The sequence below is a fragment of the Camelina sativa genome, chromosome 12 (assembly GCF_030686135.1).
Source record: "Camelina sativa cultivar CO46 ecotype springtype chromosome 12, ASM3068613v1".
Lineage (NCBI taxonomy): Eukaryota > Viridiplantae > Streptophyta > Magnoliopsida > Brassicales > Brassicaceae > Camelina > Camelina sativa.
This window is the reverse complement of record NC_141891.1, coordinates 11,235,127-11,248,321: the sequence shown is the minus strand read 5'-3', so window position 1 is coordinate 11,248,321 and position 13,195 is coordinate 11,235,127. Positions and strand designations below refer to the sequence as shown.

The 13,195-nt window shown below is 43.3% G+C and overlaps 1 pseudogene; it reads right to left on the bottom strand.

Moving 5' to 3' along the window:
* Nucleotides 1-403: 403 nt before the first annotated feature.
* Nucleotides 404-13,195, bottom strand: part of LOC104733419 (vesicle-fusing ATPase-like) — a 28,636-nt pseudogene continuing 15,844 nt past the window's right edge.

The window sequence follows — 13,195 nt, the reverse complement described above, 5'->3', positions numbered from 1 at the left end:
ACAGAAGAGAGAAGATCACAATGACAGAATCCTCTCAATGTAATGAAGATGCCAAAGTTTCAGTTACATCATGAAAGCTTGAAGATCATCAAGTGCAAGAATAGAGAAAGCTTGAGTTCTATAACTCAGTAACAAAGGGAGAGATTGAAGATATATTGGTCTTGTTACTGGTTATAAGAATCAAGAGAGATGATCAAGAAGCAATGGGTAAACCTGATACAACCGAAAGTACAGACACAGATGCAGTGAACGTTGCAGTTAACAAGTCAGACACAAACATATGTTGAGAAACAGAAGCATTGATCAAGTTGGAGCATGTGTAACCAGCTACAGACACAGACGCAGTAATTCGTCAGATAGAGAATCAGAGAATCTACCACAGCCAAGACAGCTCAATGTAAAGTCACATGGAATGAAGTGACGTGTTGAACCTTGGAGTCTTAGTGAGAAGATCCAAGAAGTGAGAGCTCAAACAATCATGCTTTAAGCTCATGAGAACAAGTCTTCCATTAGCAGTTGAGTAACTCTGAAAGTGCAACAGAGCAGAAAGAAGGTATCAGCTGCATCATACAACTTAGCAGAAGTTTGTTTAGCAGTTGAGTAAACTTGAAGTGCAACAGAGATGAAAAAGAGCAGACAACTTGTAGTGGCTGTGTAGTGCTACAGAGCTGGAAACAAGAGATGAATCGTGAAGAGGTTGTGTAGTACAACAGAGCAGAAAAGCGTCAAGTTGCAGCAAACAGTGGAACGGCTGTGTCAGAGAAGCATGCTTGTGTTAGGTACGACAGGAACAAAAGCATGGGTCAAGTTGACAAAAAGAGAACAAGCTTTTACCCAAAAGACAAGAGGAAGAAGCTTGTGGAATCTAGGGTTTGTGGAGAACTCTAAGAGGTATAAAAGGAAGAGGTGGTAGCAAAGAGAAGCTCACGCACCCTAGACCTAAAATTGAGAGAAGCACACATGTTGTGTGTGGTGTTGTCCCACCGACAAGATAGAGAATCTGTTGGTGGTTTTTGTAGAGGTTCACACTCGTCGGAAAAGACAAAGAGTGGTGGTTCCTTTAGTTCATGTAGATAAGAGTGGTAGGCACAAGTGTGTGCTAGATACCATTGGCAAATGTGACTTTTGCGTTCTTATTCTAGTGAATGATTTTGGACTTGGTCCCGGGGATGTAGGTTATCCGAACCCCGTTAACAAATCTCTTTTGTCGTCTCTTCACTATCCTTTCATCTCTCTGTTAAGCATCTCTCATACATATCTGTCATACAAGTCTGTAGATCTAGCACGCATCTCATTCTTTCATTCAAAACTTAAAATACGATAGCAACATGAATGGAGGTGAAAGTGAAAGTGTAAAATGTATATGAGATAATAGCTTGGCTAAATGATTTGTTTTTATTGTGTAATACATTGTCAGCAAAGAAAACCATTTGCTAAGTCGGGCGTATTCCATCAGAGCTTAATCCACATGAAGAAATAAATATTTGTATTGGATTCTAAATTATAAAAAAATTTGAAAAGTTCAACAAAATCATTAAAAGTGAATAAGTGAAAGATTGTTAAAAATTGGTAGAGAGTTTTATTGATTAGTTTTCTAAAATTGTGTAAAGTGCTCCAAACAATTCATGTATTTTTGTGATACTTTTCATGACTTTACTTTGTAAACAAAGTGTCTAAAATCATGAACCAATTACAGAATAATTGAATTCATTGACATTCCTAGATTATTTTGTTTTAATTGAATAACACAAAACTTTTAATGACTTTATAAAAGTCTGAATCCAATAACCCAAATTTGTTAAGATTTTAAATGACTTTTTATAAATCACAAACTAATAACACTAAACTTTAACAGAGTTTAACAAAATTTTGATCTAATAACAACAGATTCTACATAATATTTAAAATTTTTAAAACTCTATTCAAATCTCAAACCAAAAACCCCCACTAAACTTTAGGAAAAAAAATCTATAGTAAATCAATACAAGAAAAGAAGAAGAAGTTTCTCTCATGTGTTGACACATCAGCGTTTTAGTTGAAGGAGGAGTTGACACATCAATTAATCATACCACGAAGTCCATCGTGATCATGTCCGAGACACTGGGAATCATACCACGAAATCTATCGTGATCATGTTCCACTTCCACTATGGAATGGGTAAATTCTATAACAAGCCACTCGGAACTTGATGCTCAACATTCACTAACTCGCAAACATCACACCTCGTGACCCAGTCAGCTACGTCCTACATCTTGATCTGATGATAATACCGTTTGAGATCACGATACATCTTAGTCGCTCCTAGATGAATAAAGAACATGCTAGCATGTGCCTCCCTCAAAATCTCACGCCTCAACTTCTCATCTTTAGGCACGCAAATCCGACCATACACAAGAATGATACTATTGACGGAGACCTGATACTTCAAACCAACATCCCTCGAGGCATTCACCAGCCCTACATCCTTCTCCTAAGCCAACCTCACTCTGCTCAGTCCGCTGCCTCCAGTCCCAAAGACTCCTGTGAAATAGAACACAACCTCAATTCACTAATCTCACCCACCAGAGACTCCATATCCTGCTCCCAAGCTGAAGCCACCTACTTCCCAGCAAAAGCCACCCGCTTCTGACTCAGAGCATCAGCAACCAGGTTAAAGGATGGTAAGCTATCTCCAGATCATAATCTGTCACCAACTATATCCACCGCCTCTACCTCAAATTTTTCTCAGGCTGAGTGAAAATGTATTTCATGCTCTTATGAACTATAAACACATGTACCTTCCCGCGATAAAGATAAGAACACCAAATCTTCAGGGAAAAAAACACAGCAGCCATCTCCAAGTCATGAGTAAGATAATTCTCCTCATGCTTTTGCAACTACCGCGAAACATAGGCAATAACTTTCCCATGCTGCATCAACACGCACCCGAAGCCAACTCTGGACGCATCTATAAAAATCACATAAGGCTCACCCTGCTCTGGCAAGTCAACACTGGCGTAGTGGTCAACATCTCCTTCAGGCTTATGAAACCCTCTTCACACTCTTGTGACCACACAAACGGAACATCCTTCCATGTCAACCTGGTCATCGGTTGTGTCTTGCTCGCAAAACCCCACACAACCCTCCTGTAATAGCCCACCAAACCAAGGAAACTCTTGATCTCTATAGTATTCTATGGTCTAGGCCAATCACTGATAACTTGAAACTTCTCTGAATCTACAAAAACTCCTTCTGCATACACAATATGACCCCAAAATCTCATCTCTCTCTGCCAGAAACTGCACTTACTTAACTTAGCAAACAACTTTTGTTCCCGAGGCTTCTACAAAACTGCTCACAGATACACCGCATGCTCATTAGAACTCTTGGAATACAGCAGGATATCATCGATGAAGATAATGACAGACACATCAAGAACTCTTGAAATACACAGTTCACCACCCTCATAAACGTTGTTGGTGTGTTTACTCAACCTGAAAGGCATCACCACGAACTTATAATGTCCATACCTCGTCCTGAAAGTCAATTTTTCCTCATATCTGCCTCATCTATCGGAATCTGATGATAACCTGATGTCATATCAATCTTGGAGAACCAAGTAGCACCTCTCAACTGATCCCACAACTCATTGATCCCGAATCGGGATACTTGTTTTTCACAATGACCCGATTCAGATCCCGATAATCAATGCACAAGCGGAAACTTGCGTCCTTCTTCTTAACAAACAACACTGGTGCTCCCCACGGTGAAACACTAAGACGAATGAATCCTTTGCTCAATAAATCCTTCAGCTGCTTCTTCAACTCTAGCAACCTAACAAAATCCTAATGATCCAACTCTAGCAACCTAACAAAATCCAGGCTCCAATCAAATGAGCCAATAGAACATCCTCTTCTTCATTGCTTTGATTTCATGATCACACTTTGTCTTTACTTGCACCACAAACAACAATTGAGATGCGTGAGTATTATCACAAATACTCAGTGAGGCGATCCTCCCATCTACTCGGCTATACACACAAGCGAAAAGACAAACACAAACAATACACAAAAGCAAGCAAACCAATCAGACTTGAACACATGTGTCGAACGATACTCCTCGTCGTCACAATCAATGATTAACCCTTGCATCGATCAATGCAGTCTCGCGTCTCCACCAAAACCCTCGTTGCATTGGTCGATGCAATCACGCATCTCCACCAAAACCCTCCTTGCGTCGATCGATGCAGTCGTGCGAACCATCGCAAACAAGATATCCCTTGACTGCTCTCGGCTCCAACCTTTAAGACATCGTCAGTGATGCTACCATTCTCAACAGGCCACATACACTACGACAAACACCCACAAATAAGCACACAAGCAATCAAAACACACATCTAATTACTTAGATAAGCCATGGTCCCGCACTCACCTCTTAAACAAGATAATTCTGACACAACCACAATGAAAATCACACCACCAACCGCTTCTCTCACGCCTCTTGACTCGGATCTCCACTCCCACATACAGATCACACAAGAACAGACACAAAAGCTTCAAAGGAAAAGACTTTAGAACTCTCAGGAACTTTTAGGAATTGTTCTTTCACTAAATGAGGAGGAAATAGGTTATCCAACCCTAAAAACGTTGGCCTCTCACCTTATATACAACCCCCAGAATAAACCAGCTCAAACCGAGAATTTTAAAATCGAAAAAAACCTCCTGCTAATTTATGGTGTTAATCGACGCACTCCTTGCACCAAGCGACACTCATACCAAATCCACAAATCTTGGTTCGTGGATGTTACACTAGTCTGGGTTTAGAAACCCTTTCAGTCACTATGAATTCCAAATAGGTCATCAAAGCCATCAAATTGGAGCATCCTTCAATGGAGCTTCATGACATTCTATATGATATCCTTTTTGTTAGTTTAAGCGGAAGTAGAGATAGAAATGTGAGAATGGAGTGAGTGAAGAACAAAGAGAATAATGATAGAATGATATTCTATTAGTGTATCCATTACAATGTCAGCTACAACCCTTTAAATAGGAGAACAACTAGGGTTACATATTTTGATCCCAATGGTGATAGTGACCGGTCATGGTACCCTAGGATGAAGCCAACCCGTGATTATGTTCCCCCTTATCTCCTAACGGCTACAATAGGCATTCTATATCCTTCTCATGGGCCTTAGACCACCAGGCCTCTATTCTCTTCCATATGTTTTGATAGAACTCGGCCTTATCGAACATTGTACGGACAACCGTACAGAGACGACTAAGTCCCAAGGTGGTTCATGATCAATACTTTTTCTATCCTTTAATTTTCAGAAAATTTCTTTTAATTGCATCCTGAGGGGAGACAATCAAGAAGCTGATGTCCTTGCAAAAGAAGCTTTATGAAGTCTGGTAAGCGAGACTTAGTTTTATTTAATGAAAACCCACTGGAAAAAACAACTCCATCATAATGAAAAATGTCAATCAATATACAACAAAACGTTATGTCATATCATATTTATAAAATAAATCATAATTAAAATAAAAAGACAAAACAAATTAAATAAATAAATTATGTTGGTTTGAGTTTATAAAAGAATGATTAGAGTGTAAATTTACAATTAAACAATATTATATGTCGGTTTGGATTTACAAAAGAGTGATTAGGGTTTAGATTTTACAATTAAACAAAATTATATGTCGGTTTGGGTTTACAAAATAGTGATTAGGGTTTAGATTTTAAAACGAAATTATATGTCGGTTTGAGTTTACAAAAGAGTGGTTAGGGCTTAGAGTTTAGATTTTACGATCAAACAAATTTATATGTCGATTTAAATTTATAAAAGAGTGGTTAGGGTTTAGATTTTACAATTAAACAAAATTGTATTTCAATTTAGGTTTATAAAAGAGTGGTTAGGGTTTAAATTACACAAATAAACAAAATTATATGTTGGTTTAGACTTATAAAAAAGTAATTTGGATTTAGATGTTATAATTAAAAACTATAATATAATGTTTAGAATTAATAACTTTAAAATTAAATGATATACAGATTTTGGTTTTTTAATTAATAATTTGTTTCCTCAATTAAGTGGGGGTGAATAAGAGAGGTTCACCCCTAGGGATGAATCCAAGAATTGTCCCATCATAAACCATGTAGTGACCAAGTTAAAGTCTCTCATGAATCAAATATTAATTTTTGGCAAAAGAAAAATGATTACTAAAATAAAACCATAACCACATATTTAAATAAAAAATCTTGTTGGTTTTAGTTAAATTGTATAGAGTTTAATAATCCAATACGATTTAAACCGAAGCTAAACCATAACCACCGAGGCAATATAAGAAGTGAGCGATGTTGAGTTTCTCCTTTCTGGTGTAGATACTCCCTTTACACCTGCCATCTCTTCGGGCTGCCATTTCGATAAGAAAGTACAGCTGCTTGATTGGAATCTATATGTAAGATGTGATCCAATGTTTAATTAGAAGTATGGTCATATCATAATTACAGTCCCTTTGATTTGTCAGTTCTAATAAAATAGTACATAATAATAACTAAAGACACAATGAGATCGAGACCACATACATAATTAAGGGCTTTGGAAGCTTCTTCGATATCATCCTCTGAGAACACATCTAGTTGCTCCAGCACCTGAAGCATGAAACATGTTAGAAAGACCAGGACTGTTGTGATGCACCAACATGACCCATTTACATATGTTTTTTCCTATAGAAACTTTGGATTAAAAAAAACGAAAGTAAACATACAGTAGCCTTATATATGTTGGATCTAACCGTTTGGGGTAGATCCCACCCCAACAAAAGGCCTAGCCCAGCAAAAGGCCCAAAATAGGCCTCTCAAGGAAGGAGGGGTGTTATGGTCTTTTGCTGAACGAACCGACACGATTCCCTATAAATGCAGGCGTACGGCCTTTGAAAAAGAGGATGGGAAAAAAAGGCAAGAGAAGTAGTACAGCAAGTACAAGAGCCCCAGCTCGTCCAAGCAGAAGTCAACGGTTTTAGAATCAATGGCTCGAAGAATCGACGAGATAACAGCTCGTCTATTATCCTCGTCCACGTTTGTAGCTCGTTTACGTCGTGTTGTAACCCGTCTTTTGTGTCTCGCACCAATATAATAAAAGAGAACTTCGACCCTCCTTTGACCGAACTAAACATACTAATTGTGACTGATCCTGACATCAACAATTTGGCGCGCTAGGTAGGGGGAGCCAAGTCGAATTTTTCTAAAGAATTGAAGAACGGACCTACACAGACTAGACGAGATGACAGTAATTAACAAGGAAAGAAGCAAAGAAGCAAGCTCGTTGGGGGGAACGACTACCCCGGCAACGGAGCAAACGGAGCAGACAGTCCTCCCCACACCGGATGCTCCAAGGAAGGTCGTCACGGTGGAAAGCCCAGAGACTTTCGTCATAGCAACAAACCTGGCGACCCCTGCGACTGCAGAACCAGCACAGGCCCCAACGCAACTTACGTTGCTCGGCAATCAGCCCATCTCCAGCATAGACGAGCTGTTCCGCGGAATCCTAACACGCCTCGACCAGCAAGAAGAGCGAACTAACAGCCGGTTGGATGCACTCACCGCGGCACAGTTTAACACGCAAGATGGAATCAATCATCTCCACAATGCTCGGCTCAACCCAATGAACTTCAACTCGGCAAGAACAACGCCAGGGTCGTATGTGCAAACCAGCGGATTAGAACGTAACCCTGCCCAACGCCTTACCGAGCGAAATAACGAAGTGACAGATCTAACGAAGGACGCCGAGCTAAAAGTAATTAAAGAGCAAATGAAAGAAATGGCAGCGATGATCCAGAAAGCAACGGATAAGGCACCCGAAGTCGGACTTATGCTCGAAGCAACACAGCGAACTCCATTCACTCGAAAACTCGCTACAACAGCGGTCAAACGGGCAGTCAAGCCAAGGTTGGGTCACTATGACGGAACGGTCGACCCGCAAGATTTCTTGCTCACCTTCGGCGTAGCCCTCGGCCCTTTACGATTCAGCCCGGCGGAATACGACGCTGGAGCTTGTCAAGTTTTCGCCGAGCATCTAACGGGAACCGCCTTGAGCTGGTTCTCGAGACTCCCACCTGGATCCATCGATAGTATCAGGAAGCTGATAACTGAGTTTTTGAAGCAGTTTTCGGTTTTGATCGAGGACAAGAATTCCCACGCTGACTTGTATGCCTTAACTCAGTATAAGGGCGAATCGCTACGGTCCTTTATCGGACGATTCAAGGAGATCTACGTCAATATTTCAATTCCGGATGCTACCGCAATCGTTGCACTTCGAAACGCGCTCTGCAATGAATCTCGATTCAAGGAAGAACTATCTTTAACGCACGTCGACACCGTAGCCGAGGCATTGCTCCGAGCTGCGAAACACATTGAACACGAAGAGGAGACGGCTATCAACGCCAAGAAGCATTCTTCAGAGGCAAGTGCGATAACCAAACAGCCTGTAGCCGCAGCTCCAAAGGTCGATTACATCGAACCTCGACAACATTTCACCAAAAACCAAGATCGAACTCGTCGAACCTTTGCAATCGGCGAAAACAAGTATATCCGGAAGGAGGGAGGTGAAAATAGTGCAACCCCGTATTGCGACTACCATCAAAGTACCACCCATACGACTGACAAATGTCATTACCTCCAGAAGGTCTTAATGGAGCGATACAAGAAAGGGACAATAGTCGTCGAGCCCGATAGAAGCAAGACGGTCTGACCTGGACGAAGCGATGCCAAGCACGCTGAAAATATCGCTCGAAAATATGTCAAAGATTCCAAGATACTTGCCGATCAAATCGAAGACGAGATGGAAATTCAAAATCTACTCGCCGACCGACGCGAAGACAGCGGTCACGAAAAACGACCGCATACAGATCGCAAGCCCGACCAACGCCCTCCAACGATAAGACGGATCAACATGATAATGGGCGGACTAGCCGGATGCAACGATTCGGTCAGAGCGATCAGAGATTATACCAAGAAGGCCGAAATGATGAAATCTTGGCTGTCAAGGTTCGAGGCTGAAAGCATGCCAATCACTTTTGACGGAAAAGATCTAGAAGGTTTGGACTTGCCGCATAACGATCCGTTGGTCGTCGAGCTCTTGATCGGTGAAAGCGAGGTGACAAGAATATTGATCGACACCGGAAGCTCGGTCAATGTCATCTTCAGAGACGTCTTGGCAAAAATGGAAGTCGGTGAAAGCGACATTATGCCAGAATGTCATTCTCTGACGGGCTTCGATGGCGATCACCTTATGTTCGTTGGCACCATCATCTTACCAATCTTCGTCGGGGGGATAGCCAGATACTTCCGGTTCGCGGTTATTGACAAGCCGACGATCTACAACGTTATCCTTGGCACTCCATGGCTTCACAAGATGAAAGCTGTCCCGTCGACGTATCATCAGTGTGTTAAGTTCCCAACTTCAAAAGGAGTATACACACTACGTGGCAATCAGCAAACCGCTCGGGCCTGCTTCCTGATCGAGCATAAAATTTGCACCGGAAATAAATTATAGCAATCAAAGCAGCGGGTCGGCGACGATAGCACGTCGCCGACAGAAGGGAAGCCAACTGCTGTCCAGCAAGGCATTGCCGTGGTCGAGGAGGTGAGCCTTGACGAGAACGACAAAAAACGATGTGTGAATATCGGCACAGAGATAACATCCGCCATGCGAAGCGAGTTGATACTTTTCCTCAAAACCAACATCTCGACATTCGCATGGAGCATGACTGACATGAAGGGGATCGACCCAAGCGTCACGACCCATGAACTCAATGCCGACCCAACACATAAGCCGGTCAAGCAGAAATGGCGCAAGCTAGGTCCCGAACGATCACAAGCAGTGAACGACGAAGTTGACAAACTCCTTGGCGCCGGGTCAATCGTAGAAGTAAAGTATCCTGAGTGGTTAGCTAACCCGGTGGTCGTCAAAAAGAAGAACGGAAAGTGGCGAGTCTGCGTAGATTTTACCGATCTTAATAAGGCTTGCCCGAAGGATAGCTTCCCATTGCCACGGATTGATCAACTCGTCGAAGCAACCGTAGGCAATGAGCTGTTCACCTTTATGGACGCCTTCTCTGGTTACAACCAGATTCTAATGCATAAGGACGACCAGGAGAAAATGTCGTTCATCACAGATAGAGGGACCTATTGTTATAAGGTTATGCCTTTCAGCCTGAAAAATGCCGGAGCAACGTATCAACGACTAGTCAATAAAATGTTCGCCGAACAACTTGGCCGGACAATGGAAGTCTATATTGATGACATGCTCATCAAATCACAACTCGCAAAGGATCATATCACTCATCTGCGACAGTGTTTTGATACCCTAAACAAATATGGGATGAAGCTGAATCCGGCCAAATGCATGTTTGCAGTTAAGTCCGGCGAATTCCTTGGGTACCTGGTAACCAGACGAGGCATCGAGGCAAACCCAAAGCAAATCAAGGCAATCATCGATTTGCCACTACCAAAGAATGTTAGAGAAGTGCAATGACTAACTGGACGGATCGCTGCTCTAAATCGTTTTATATCCAGATCAACCGACAAGTGTCTACCATTTTACCAGCTTCTCAAAACCAAGGGAAAGTTCGAGTGGACCGAAGCCTGTCACAGCGCGTTCAACGAGCTAAAGAACTATTTATCGACCCCACCGATCTTAGCAAAGCCGGAGCTTGGCGAAATCTTATTTCTTTATATTGCGGTCTCAGAGTCGGCCGTCAGTGGTGTACTTGTTAAGTACGATCGGGGAGAGCAACGACCCATCTTTTATATAAGCAAATCACTCGACGACGCGGAAACTCGCTACGCGACAGTCGAGAAGGTTGCCCTGGCAGTCGTTACGTCCGCAAGAAAGCTCCGACCGTATTTCTAGTCACACACTGTCGCTGTCCTGTCCAACCAACCTTTACGGTCTATACTGCATAGCCCGAACCAATCTGATCGACTGACGAAATGGGCAATCGAACTTAGCGAGTACGACATCGAGTATCGAACTCGTCCGGCTGCAAAGTCCCAAGTACTCGCCGACTTTTTGATCGAGCTACCGTTTGGGGAAGCCGAACAAACACCCACTGACCCGTCAGATGACCGGTGGACCCTGCATGTGGACGGAGCATCCTCTCATCTTGGGTCAGGAATAGGGATTCGACTAACTTCGCCGACTGGAGAAATTTTGGAACAATCCTTCCGTCTCCGATTCCAAGCAACCAACAACGTCGCCGAGTATGAAGCACTCATCGCCAGGCTTAAGCTCGCCAACGGAATGCAGATCAAGCGAATACGAGCTTTTTGCGAATCTCAGCTCGTCACCAACCAGTTCAGCGGCGAATACGAAACCAAAAGCGAACGTATGGCCGCCTACCTTGACGTCGTTAGGATTTTGTCAAAACACTTTGACGAGTTCAAGCTCATCAAAATCCCCAAAGGAGACAATGCTCCGGCCGATGCTTTAGCAACACTCGCCTCGACGTCGGATCCCGATCTTCGACGAATCATCCCGATCTTCGACGAATCATGCTCGATACGCCGAGCATAAGTGAAACACACGCCAAGACCTACCTCACACTCCACCAGCCCAATGAAATCATGACCACTTATCGAACGATGAGGTCACGCCGAGGATGCGAACCAGCATCTGACACCGACGCAACAGATTGGCGAGTCGAAACCCGTGCATATCTAGCCGATGGCGACGTGCCAACAGACAAATGGGCAAGGCGGAGATTAAAAGCCAAGGCTGCTCGCTATACCTTAATGAAAGATCATTTGCTTCGATGGACGGCGGTAGGAGCCCTTCTGCTTTGCATACATGGCGACGACACTGAGCACGTTATGTTGGAGACTCACGAAGGATCTGGAGGAAATCACTCAGGTGGCCGAGCCTTAGCACTACGAATCAAGAAGCACGGTCATTATTGGCCAACGATGATATCTGATTGCGAAAAGTTCGTCGCCAAGTGTGAAAAATGCCAGCGACACGCCCCCATTATTCATCAGCCGACTGAACTCCTACGAGCCGGAGTAGCTCCTTACCCCTTCATGCGCTGGGCGATGGACATCATTGGTCCATTGCCAACTTCCAGACAAAAGCGATATATACTCGTCCTCACTGATTATTTCACCAAATGGGTCGAGGCCGAGTCTTACGCAAATATCAAAGCCAGGGACGTCTAACTCTTCGTCTGGAAATACATAATTTGTCGCCACGGTCTCCCGTATGAAATAGTCACTGGCAATGGATCGCAGTTCATCTCCCTGCAATTCGAAAATTTTTGTGCAAGATGGCGAATCAAACTAAGCAAGTCGACGCCGAGGTATCCACAAGGAAACGGCCAGGCCAAAGCTACCAACAAAACCATACTCGATGGCCTTAAGAAAAGGCTAGACGCCAAGAAGGGTGCATGGGCCGACGAGCTCGACGGAGTACTTTGGTCCTACCGAACAACCCCAAGAACGTCCACTAACCAAACCCCATTCTCCTTAGCCTACGGGATGGAAGCAATGGCACCAGCTTAGGTTGGCAGTTCGAGCCTCCGACGAACGATGCTCGTTCAAAACACCGCGCTAAACAGTCAGATGCTCATAGATAGACTCGACGAGTTGGAGGAAGAACGAGACAAGGCACTCCTACGAATTCAGAATTATCAACTCGCCGCAGCCAAGTATTACAACAAGAAAGTCCACAATCGGCATTTCGACGAAGGGGATCTCGACCTCCGTAAAGTTTTTGAAAATACTGCCGAACCGGACACCGGAAAAATGGGGGCCAATTGGGAAGGTCCATATCTAGTATCCAAGGTCGTCCATCCCGGCGTATACGAACTCTTAACAATGGGCGGCGAACTAGTGCCGAGGTCTTGGAATTCAATGCATCTCAAGCGCTACTACTACTAAAAAAAAAAAACAACGAGCTCGGCTACATCCAGCTCGTCCTTTTTATAATTTGAATAAACATGTAAATGTGAACTACGATCGGCTTGATCCCTCCTGATCGGAGGGTACGTAGGCAGTCCTGTTTTACAAGACACAGCCGCCAATAATATAAAATTTCTTTCTCATAAGAATGAGTCGTCGTTTGCAAGTTATATTAGTCGTTATCCTGGCCCGGTAATGACCCGACGTTCCGACGTATTATTTTAAGCCGAGTCGCAACTCGCACAAAAGGGTAAGCCGACTATTA